The sequence below is a fragment of the Sciurus carolinensis genome, unplaced genomic scaffold (assembly GCF_902686445.1).
Source record: "Sciurus carolinensis unplaced genomic scaffold, mSciCar1.2, whole genome shotgun sequence".
Lineage (NCBI taxonomy): Eukaryota > Metazoa > Chordata > Mammalia > Rodentia > Sciuridae > Sciurus > Sciurus carolinensis.
This window is the reverse complement of record NW_025920183.1, coordinates 737061-747025: the sequence shown is the minus strand read 5'-3', so window position 1 is coordinate 747025 and position 9965 is coordinate 737061. Positions and strand designations below refer to the sequence as shown.

The 9965-nt window shown below is 39.3% G+C and overlaps 1 pseudogene; it reads left to right on the top strand.

Annotated features, from left to right (window-relative positions):
* The first annotated feature begins 785 nt into the window (after window positions 1-785).
* On the top strand, window positions 786-2032 carry LOC124974827 (uncharacterized protein KIAA1958-like; annotated as a pseudogene).
* The last annotated feature ends 7933 nt before the right edge of the window (window positions 2033-9965 follow it).

Here is a 9965-nt window from a genome sequence, read left to right as displayed (position 1 = left end):
TATTAAAAGGATATAACAAAATACTCAAAAGGCCCCATTCTTCATAACCTGTTCAAGTTATTTTCAGTATCCATCTTTTCAATCAATAGTTTTCAGTATCTTAACCTTTTATGCACTTTGTCAGCCAATGCTTGAGAATATTTTTATAATCTCTGCCCTGTGACATTTATAATTTGAATGGAATATAGAGATATTGAAAGCATTATTAGAAATGTAAGGAGCAAATTAATTTGGGTTAGAGATTAGTTAGCAAGACTGCATTGTATAAATTCTGTATTTTCCAAAGAAAGTCTAGCCCTAGACCAGCACTTGGAAAATAATGCCTAAGACCTTGGGATGTCCAGACTGATAAGAGTGAATTTATTTACTTGGAGTCTCAGGTTCTGTTGAAAGAAAAAATATAATATTGGTAAATATGCACTGCAAGTTTTGGTGCATGGCCTTACCATATGTTAGTCAATATTATTGTTGCAATTTCTGAATTTCTTTTCCAATTCTGTGACCATTGCTTCTACCGCAACCCTACAACTGCTGTACTATTATTACTTAAACTAGATAGCTGTAAAACTTAGGCTGTAAAGACCAGATATTGGGATAGTCTTGCTTTAGCTAAAACAAGATTAAAAATATCCTTCAGGCACTGTCCCCGCTCCACTTGCCTTCAGTACCTGACCCTCCAGCCCCTCTCCTGCCCCCTCCCCTTTGTCCTGCCCCATCTAGTCAGGGTGGCTGGGCTCCCGCAGGCTCTCGCCACCCGCCTTCCTATGGACAGATGCACAGACACCTGCAGGGAAGACACTTCTAATTCTGTAACATGGAGGATTGTCTTCATACCTTATCTGAAAATCTGTCCAAATTGGTCAGCTGGGCCCACAGCCATGAGACCATTTGCAGCCTCATTCCAAACCTGAAACATTTGCTTTCTGAAGGTTCCCATAGGAACCTGACCGCAATGTGGGGCTATAGTGCTGGCCATGCTTATCATTGGCCACTAACAGCTACTTGTAGAGCTGAGTCCCAAGAGAGGGTCTGTTTCCAGGACAACAGAAGTTTTAACTCTGATAGTCCCAGTATAATTGGGGTGCCTTCTGAGACACAGATTAGTCCTGTTGAAAGGTACCCTGGGAAGACCAGTAAAAGCAAAGTCAGAGACTCTTGTGACTTCTCATTGCAGTGAACCCTCAGAACAGGATGAAGCTATTGAATAGCACAAGGATGAAAACACCCTGTTTGACATGGTTTGTGAGTCTTCTGTAAGAGTTGAAGATAGTGACTTTGAACCCCAAACCCAAAGACCTCAAAGCATTGCTCACAAACAGCCAGGGATAGTTCCATCTTCCCTCCATTCAAGATCCCAGACACAGATGGTTGAGGAGTGCAGCAATGATGTCATCATCAAGAAAATCAAACAAGAAATTCCAGAAGATTATTACATTGTGGCAAATGCAGAGCTGACTGGAGGGATAGATGGACCAGCACTGTCCTTGACTCAGATGGCAAAACCCAAGCCTCAGACTCATGCTGGTTCCTCCTTTTTGGGGTCTGCTAAGCTGATTTCCCAGGTAACATCTGCCATCAATGCGGAGCTAGACCCACAAGGTATGTCTGCATCTCCCTCTGTGATTTCCAGACCAGTCCTCCCAAAGATAGCTAGAGTATCTCTGGCTTCACCAAACAGAGGACCCATTGGAACCCATGACACCAAACAGCAGGTGTCCATGCAGATGTCTCTGAGTACATCCCATCCTAACAAACAGATAAGTATCCCTTTGTCTGCCCTGCAGTTGCCTGGACAGGATGAGCAAGTTGCTTCTGAAGATTCCTGTCCCATCTGCCCAGCCAGGTCTCATCCTGTGAGGTAGCCCTCTCTCCCTCAGTCAACCCAGAGCCAGAATTCAGCTCCAGTCAGCAGCAGCCTCCAGTTGCACCAACTATAACTACTGAGACCACCACACAGTGCATACCAGACCAGGATAAAAAAGCAGCTGAGCTCAGCAGGGAGCAGAATGAGAAAACCATCCAGAGCACATAGACTGTGCTCTGCAATTTCTGTGAGTTACTCATCTCCAAGTACCCTTCTGAAACAAGAGAGATTTATGTCATCCCTTGCAAGAAGTTGGATGCCTACCTTGCCTCTTTCTGTGTTGATTCAAGGCAGAAGGGTAGGTCTGATTATGAACCCAACAGCTTGGCTAATTACCAGTTTGGGCTGGAATGGTATCTAAAAGAACACAGGTATGGCTACAGTATCACCAGGGATAAGGAATTCAAATGTTCCTAAGAGGCCCTCAGATGGAAGCAGATTGAACTCTGCTGCAAAGGAAAAAGAAATAAACCACGCAAGTCCATGAAGCTCACCTTTACTGATGAGCTCATCCTGCAGAAAAGAGGACTGCTAAGCTGATATAACCCTGAGGGTCTGCTCAAACTAGTCTGTCTTAATAACACACAAGCTTTTGGTCACTGCACAGGCTTCCATGGATCTACATTGAAATGGGGTGTTATCCGGCTCCGAGGAACAGAAACGGGACTGGAGTACTTGGAGTGGATGGTTCAAGACACTGGTTATTTGAATGTGAAAACCAAGAGGGGGGGCAGATTGATGTGTGAATACCATCCAGCATGGTCCACAGATCTGCCCTGTACAGGACTATAAAGAGTATGCCCAGCGGCAGCCCCCTGCCATGTGCTATGAGGGTGCCCCTTTCTACTTGTCCATCAAGCCAGTTGTAAACTTGGAAGCTCTGCATTGGTACAACTGCCAGGCCCTTGGCAAGAACAAGCTGGCCAAGATGGTGAAGACCATGTGTGAGAAGGGCAACATCCCTGTCTGGAAAACCAACTTCAGTGTGTATCAGAGCTGCAGCACCTTATCTAAGGCCCAGAGCAACCAACTGTGCTTATCTGTAACAACCTCAGCCAGCAGGCTGCCCAGTCAGTGGCTGGTGATCTGAATGTGAAAACCAGGAGAGGGAGGGACAGATTGATTGAAAAGAAGGTAGAGAACATAAGTCTTAATAAAATTCTAAAAATACTAGTCAAGACAACAACAACAAAAACCTCTTACTTGACTGAAGTTGAGATCAAAGGAATATTGACACTTGTTTTAAGTAAAAATATTTTGTTACTAACAGTGGCAATTTCATTATCTCTGCCTCCTATGACTCTTCCTCAGATACTGTTTGACCCAGGTGGCCTCAAGATCCCAATTTGGTTTCTGTGTCCCAAGAGACTGATGATACACTGCTTCTCATTCCCTTTCCTCTGTCCTCAGTGTTAACTTTATATACATATATATACATATATATATATATATATATAATTTTCTTTTTACAAATAAGCTAATGGAGATAGTTTAGTATTCCTAACATAGTATTTATAGCTTAAGACAAGTAAATGTACTTGTGTATGATTACATATAATTACTGTTACATATTTTACAAAACCATAATGTTCTAAGGCAACACTGAGCAGAGAAAGAATTCTGTTTTTAAAAACCTGTTAGAAAAGAAAGAGAGTCATCATAGACACTGTGTCCTCGACTCCTGCTTTACCTTGTTACACACCTCTCACTTCTATTAGTCTCCTTCAGAGATGACTTTATTTTTTTAATTTTTAAAATTCTGTATTAATCAGGTAGGAGACAGCACTAACTTTACTGCTCAAAAAATATGGTATTCAGCCAGATAGAATATGAGTGGTGTAAACCTGACATCAAATTATCTATCCATTCTTTTTTTACTTAAATTAGAATTCTAGCTCCTGTGCCTCATTTTTTTGCAGTGTATGAAAATGCATATGTTTATCTAACAACTTTTCTTTAGGGAAAAACAGAATAGAAGGAGGAATAAAGGTGCCATTCTTTTTGGAAGATACATAATTTTTAAATAATATGCAAAGTGTAATCTTGTGGCAAAAAAGACTATTAAATAGCTCATGTTTTACTGGTGTGCTTGAACCCAGATAGAATTTTTTAACCCTAAGAAATTAATGTAAATGAAGTTTGATTATGAGATTTACAAGAAACTTAGAACTACCAAAACTTTGAAAATTATCCCAGACATTAGATTATATATCAAACATGAAAAGAAGGTAGAGAACATAAGTCTTAATAAAATTCTAAAAATACTAGTCAAGACAACAACAACAAAAACCTCTTACTTGACTGCAGTTGAGATTAAAGGAATATTGACACTTGTTTTAGGTAAAAATATTTTGTTACTAAGTTTAGCAGATTCAAAGCATTCTTGAAAATGTGGAAGTTTCTTCTATCTGTAATATCTTGCAATAATAGTAATAATTTTAGCCAGACATTATTGATGGTTTTTCTAAGGTTTTTTGTTTTCAAGATTTGAAGACTGACTGTGATGAATTATTAGTTAAGATGCTTCAAAAAATAAGTATAGACATTAGAACCATAATAAAGGTGAGCTAGGTTTCTATCCTGTATAATCATTAACACACCTCCAAATCTTGGTTGGTTGGATCTGGGCATTATGTTGGGAAGTATTTGTTCTTCAAGGCATCCTCATATTTCACTTTAGCTAGGAAGGTAGGTGGCATTTTATGTACTAATTTATTGTACAACCAGGACAGATTTCCCTCTGATTTACTTTGCTAAGTTGTCTCAGAACTGAGCTTTCCCTGGTTGGACAGCTCTTTCCATTACAAAGTGAGAAGCACAGAAAGACCCCTTCCTCTGAGCCAAGGCCACATTTGGTACAGAGTGGGAAGTCTGCTGTGGCTTTGTGTAGTGGGATTAACTTCATTTTAATGCCTTCCTCAAAAAGAAGCATCCTTTTGTACATCTAGAAAAAATAAGAAAGGGAAAGAATATTTCTATACACATTAGCTTAGCCTGTCCAACAACTTGGAAAGAAAATGAGTTATCTCCATTTTATGGTGAGATCATAAGTCAGCCAGATCATAGCCAAGGAAGTGGGTGTCACTTCTCACCCCCTTTTTCAGTTCCAGTTTGTAATTAGTTTCCAGTGGTTTGAGTTATAGGCAGGTACAGTGTCTTTCCATCTGTGAAGGCTAAGTGAGTTTTCATGGCAGTGTATTCTGTCCCCTGCCCCCACCCCAGTTCATTTTAAGCAGCACCACTTTCTTGGTTCTCTTTACAAAACCTTCCTTCTCCCCTTATTCTAGTACTAGTCTGTAAGTGCACAAGACAGCTTTCTGTACGGGAATTCTTTCTTTTTATTAAATAAGGTTATTTTTACGTGGGCTTCCTCTCTTTTTCAAAAGGTTTCTATAAAACACTTAAAATGTTACTGTGTTTTACCCTTTTGTGGACATAGTTTCTAAATTCTTGATGTGTTGATGTTGATGTTGTTTGTTTTGTGGTGCTGAGGATAGAACTCAGGGTCTCATGCTGGTAGGCATGCCCTCTACTGCTGGGAGTGTAGTTCACTGGTTTTTAATAGCAAAGTAAGTTTGTCCTGAAGAAGAAGGGTAGTCAGGATGCACTGGAAAATCAGAACTAGAAAATTTATAGTCCTTATTTGTGTTTATTGAGGTAGTGAAATGAAAATGTGCCCTGCCTAATACTACTACATTTCCATTTAGGCAAACACAATTAAATTGAGAATGTGAATTATTTTTATATTTTGCAGTGATAATTCAAACCAAATAGGAACATTGTGACATTTAGATTCAGAAAATTATATTCTGAAGATTGGCTTAGTGGAAGTGTTAGCCAAATTATAGTATTTCTTTGAGCTACCTAAATTAGGAAAAAATTGGCAACTACCTAACTTTTTTTTCCCTGCTCTCCAGAGGATCAAACTTGGCCGACCACATGCTAGGTAAACACTGTGCTACTGAGCTACATCCCCAGCCACTGTATTTTTATCTGAACAATACTGAGGACATACCACAGCCAGATGCCATTTTTATTATTTGGAATTTTAACTTAAAAAAAAAAATTTCACACTGTGACAGAGATGGATGCCAAAATCTTATATGTGATCTACAAAAAATTTAGCAGTGCAGCTGGTGTTCAGTACAACTGAATGTGCTGCCTTTCCTTGGGCAGTCCTATGATTCATACAGAAATAAAACAATTTTTTGCAAAATTTACACTTTTAAGATCATTGTAGTATCATGTAAGAAATTCTCCAATGCCCCTCATGTGACTGGAAGTTTTGCATAATCTTTAACAAAAAAACTGAACTTTATGTCAACATTTGGATGATAGTATTACATAATTCAGTCTTCTGTATTCATTTAAGTGACTATTTATTGAAAACCATAAATGTTAGCAATTTTTAAAAGTCAGGATATTTGAAAAGGCTATTGATGCCCAGGCTATTTATCTAAGACATCTTATTCTTAAGATTCCATTTATTATGGCAAATAGGGCTGGTATGAACATAGTTTAAGATATATATATATCTTAAAAATATTTATTTTCCCTATGTTGAGTCCCTGCCTCATATACAGAAGAATAGTCTGAAAAGTTCCTGGCATAGATCAGATCTCTTTGGTTTTTCAGATCATTGTTAGCTAAAACTTTGATGGCATTAACTTGTCTAAGTCATATGGCTTACTTTCCAGATTCCACGAAAGCAGTGACTTAATGAGATGAAGATGTATTGTCAGGGGCAGGCTCTGAGGGCCCCAGAGCCACACCCTGGCCTGATCTCTAAGATGGCACCTGGCAGCTTGCCAGACATAGCTGCACTCATAAACAAGTTTTAGGAAGTAACTCTGGTTGACTGTTGTACTTGAGGTGGTCCTGGTATCTGCCTGGAGACTGTTCCTTATTAGGCTGACTTTCCTGGTAGTCTACTCTCTGATAGGCTGATGTTCTCGATATAAGTCTGAGACTTGCGGAATAAACCCTTTTGGTTCCTGTGATGAAGAAGAGCGTACGTGTTGTGATTGTCCCCGTGGGCGGTGGGCGATCATAAGTGGTGCTGAAACCTGGGAACTTGAGTTACAAAGAAGAAACTGATCAGGACAAAACATCGCCTATCTGAGTTCCTGAGTGACTAACTTGACCAGTGTCAACGCTACCAACAAGTAACTCAGACCAACAAAATGAAGATGCTGAACATACTCCTGATGGCCATGATGCTCATAGCCTTTCTCCCCTTGAACTAACTTACAACCTCTTTTTAGTCTCTTAGGAGGAACAGTTCAACTATGTACCCCAGTTTGTGTTTTCCGTTCTTTTATGTTTTTGCTAACCAATTCTTCAAATTCTTCTGTTCACAATTGCACCACAGACCTATGTTATTTATCTCAATGCTGGAATGCTTCAATGTTTTCACGGACGGTCATAATGCGTGTTCCTACTTTCCTACCTGTTCCAGTATCTGTTACAGATGCAGAGTTGCCATTATTGCTATCTAGAGACAAGAGAGATTTTGGCATTACAGCGGCTGTGGTCACTGCAATAGTGGTTTCTGAAACAGCAGCACCAGCAACTGCCATACCTACAGCAACAGCAGTCCATCACTTGGCCGAAAATACAGCTGCAGCCTTACAGACTAAAGAGACCCTAAACCAACATCTAAGAGCAGGCATACTCCTTGTAAATCAAAGAATGGACTTACTACAAGAACAAGTGGACGTCTTACAAGAACTTTTGGGACTGGGATGTGTTTATCCTTTAAGAGCAGTGTGTGTCACCCCTATTGCTTATAACAACCTTAGCTCTGCAGCTATGTTATCTAAAAATCTCTCTGTCTACCTTACTGGCAATTGGTCACCTACGTTTGATAATTTAACCAGTCAGCTATGAGCTGAAATATTCAGAGTCAATGCCACCAGGGTTCAAGTTGCATCGGTATCGGAGATGTTCTCTTTGTTATCTAAAGCCCTGGGATTGACAAAACAGTGGGCTTGAACAGTAGCTGTTCTGATTATTATCTGCTTAGGGATAGCCTATGTTATACGCAGCCAAATCAGAGCTCACCAAGATGCCCGATGTCATCAACGGGCTATAGTACAGACTTTGACAGCCATTGAGACAGGCACATTCCCCCAAGTATGGCTAAGCATGCTGGACCAATAGTCAAAGACGGGTAAGATCCGTGGAAATGCATACCAACCTAAGACAGGGTTCTGACGCCTGGAGGTCAGAATTCCAATGATGGGTAAGGATGTAATTTGCCATGGACAACCTAAGACAGGCATGGTCCCAAGTCATATTTTCTTTATTTAAAGAATAAGGGGGAGATGTCAGGGGCGGGCTCTGAGGGCCCCAGAGCCACACCCTGGCCTGATCTCTAAGATGGCACCTGGCAGCTTGCCAGACATAGCTGCACTCATAAACAAGTTTTAGGAAGTAACTCTGGTTGACTGTTGTACTTGAGGCGGTCCTGGTATCTGCCTGGAGACTTTTCCTTGTTAGGCTGACTTTCCTGATAGTCTACTCTCTGATAGGCTGATGTTCTCGATATAAGTCTGAGACTTGCAGAATAAACCCTTTTGGTTCCTGTGATGAAGAAGAGCGTACGCGTTGTGATTGTCCCCGCGGGCGGTGGGCGATCATAATGTATAATCACATAAGGAATTTTTTTGGATAGAGATCTAGACACTGGGAGTGGTACAGAGATTTATAAAATAGTTTCTGCTCTGAGGATTTATAAAAGACACTGTGATGAAAGGTTCATTTTTGAGAGCCCAGCAAAAATCTCTCTGACAATACTATTTTGCATATTTTTCCTAACTTTGTACTCCTGCAGTTTGTACATTACATATTGAGTGTGTTGCTTTGCTTTATGATATATAATACTGCTTTTTTTAAAATTGTAAACAAATGGGTTACAACTTATTTCTCTATTTGTACATGAAGTAGAGGCATACCATTTGTGTGATCATACATTTATATAGGGTAAAAAAAATAACTTTCAGTTTTTTTGCCTCAGAATTAGGAAGATAATATTGATTGGAGTTTATAACATTACCCATGTTCTTGAGTAAAATGCATTTCCTTTTTGAGAAAGGGATATCTTCAACTAGTAGCTGTTCCATTGTTTGTTTGGTTTACATTATCCACAATCCATACTGAAAATGAATTTTTTTGTTTTTAGACAAATCAATCTCTCTTCACCAAGATCAAGAAATTGATGAATGGAGAAAGAAACTGTGGTATATATATAATGGAATATTACTCAGCCATAAAGAATAATAAAATTATGGCATTTGCAGGCAAATGGATGAATTTGGAGAATATTATGCTAAGTGAGATAAGCCAATCTCAAAAAACCAAAGGACGAATGATCTTGCTGATAAGCATATGATGATACATAATGGGGGGGTGGGAGGGGGTAAGAATGGAGAAAGGAGGGACTGTATAGAGGTAAAAGAGGGGTGGGGGTGAAGGACAAAATAACTGAATGAATCAAAATCTATTACCCTAGGTAAATGTATGATTACACAAGTAGTATGCCTCTAATTCATGTATAAACAGAGAAACAAGATTCACCCCATTTGTTTACAATAAAATTAGATTTAAAAAAAAGAAATCTGAAGTCCTGTTAATCAGGTATGTTATTGTCTATTCATCTTAGGTATTGTGGAAAAAGAAAAAGAGAGGTATTCCAAAGAGTAAGAATTCTTCAAAGAATTATGGAAAATGGGGATTGCTTAAAAGGAAAAAAAAAAAAGAATCTGACTCATTGCTCCTTACACTTCATTTGAGGATTTTATGCACTGTTAATTTATTCATTGACTTCTGGTTCTAAATGCTCCAGTGGAACCAAGACTGCTTATCTCAAGGGGCAGGGAAAATGCCACAGGGTTTTCAAATCAGAATTCATATTAATAATCGAAGAGCAAAGGCTTCTCTGCTGAAACAGGATGATTAACTCTGCATGTATTTCTGTCTCTCACCTTCTTTTTTGGCATTAACACACAATGTGTTTTGTTGACTCATGATGTGCCATATTAGTTAAATTGAACATCAAACATCATCTGTCTAGTTTTAAGATTCCTACATGAGTATGTTG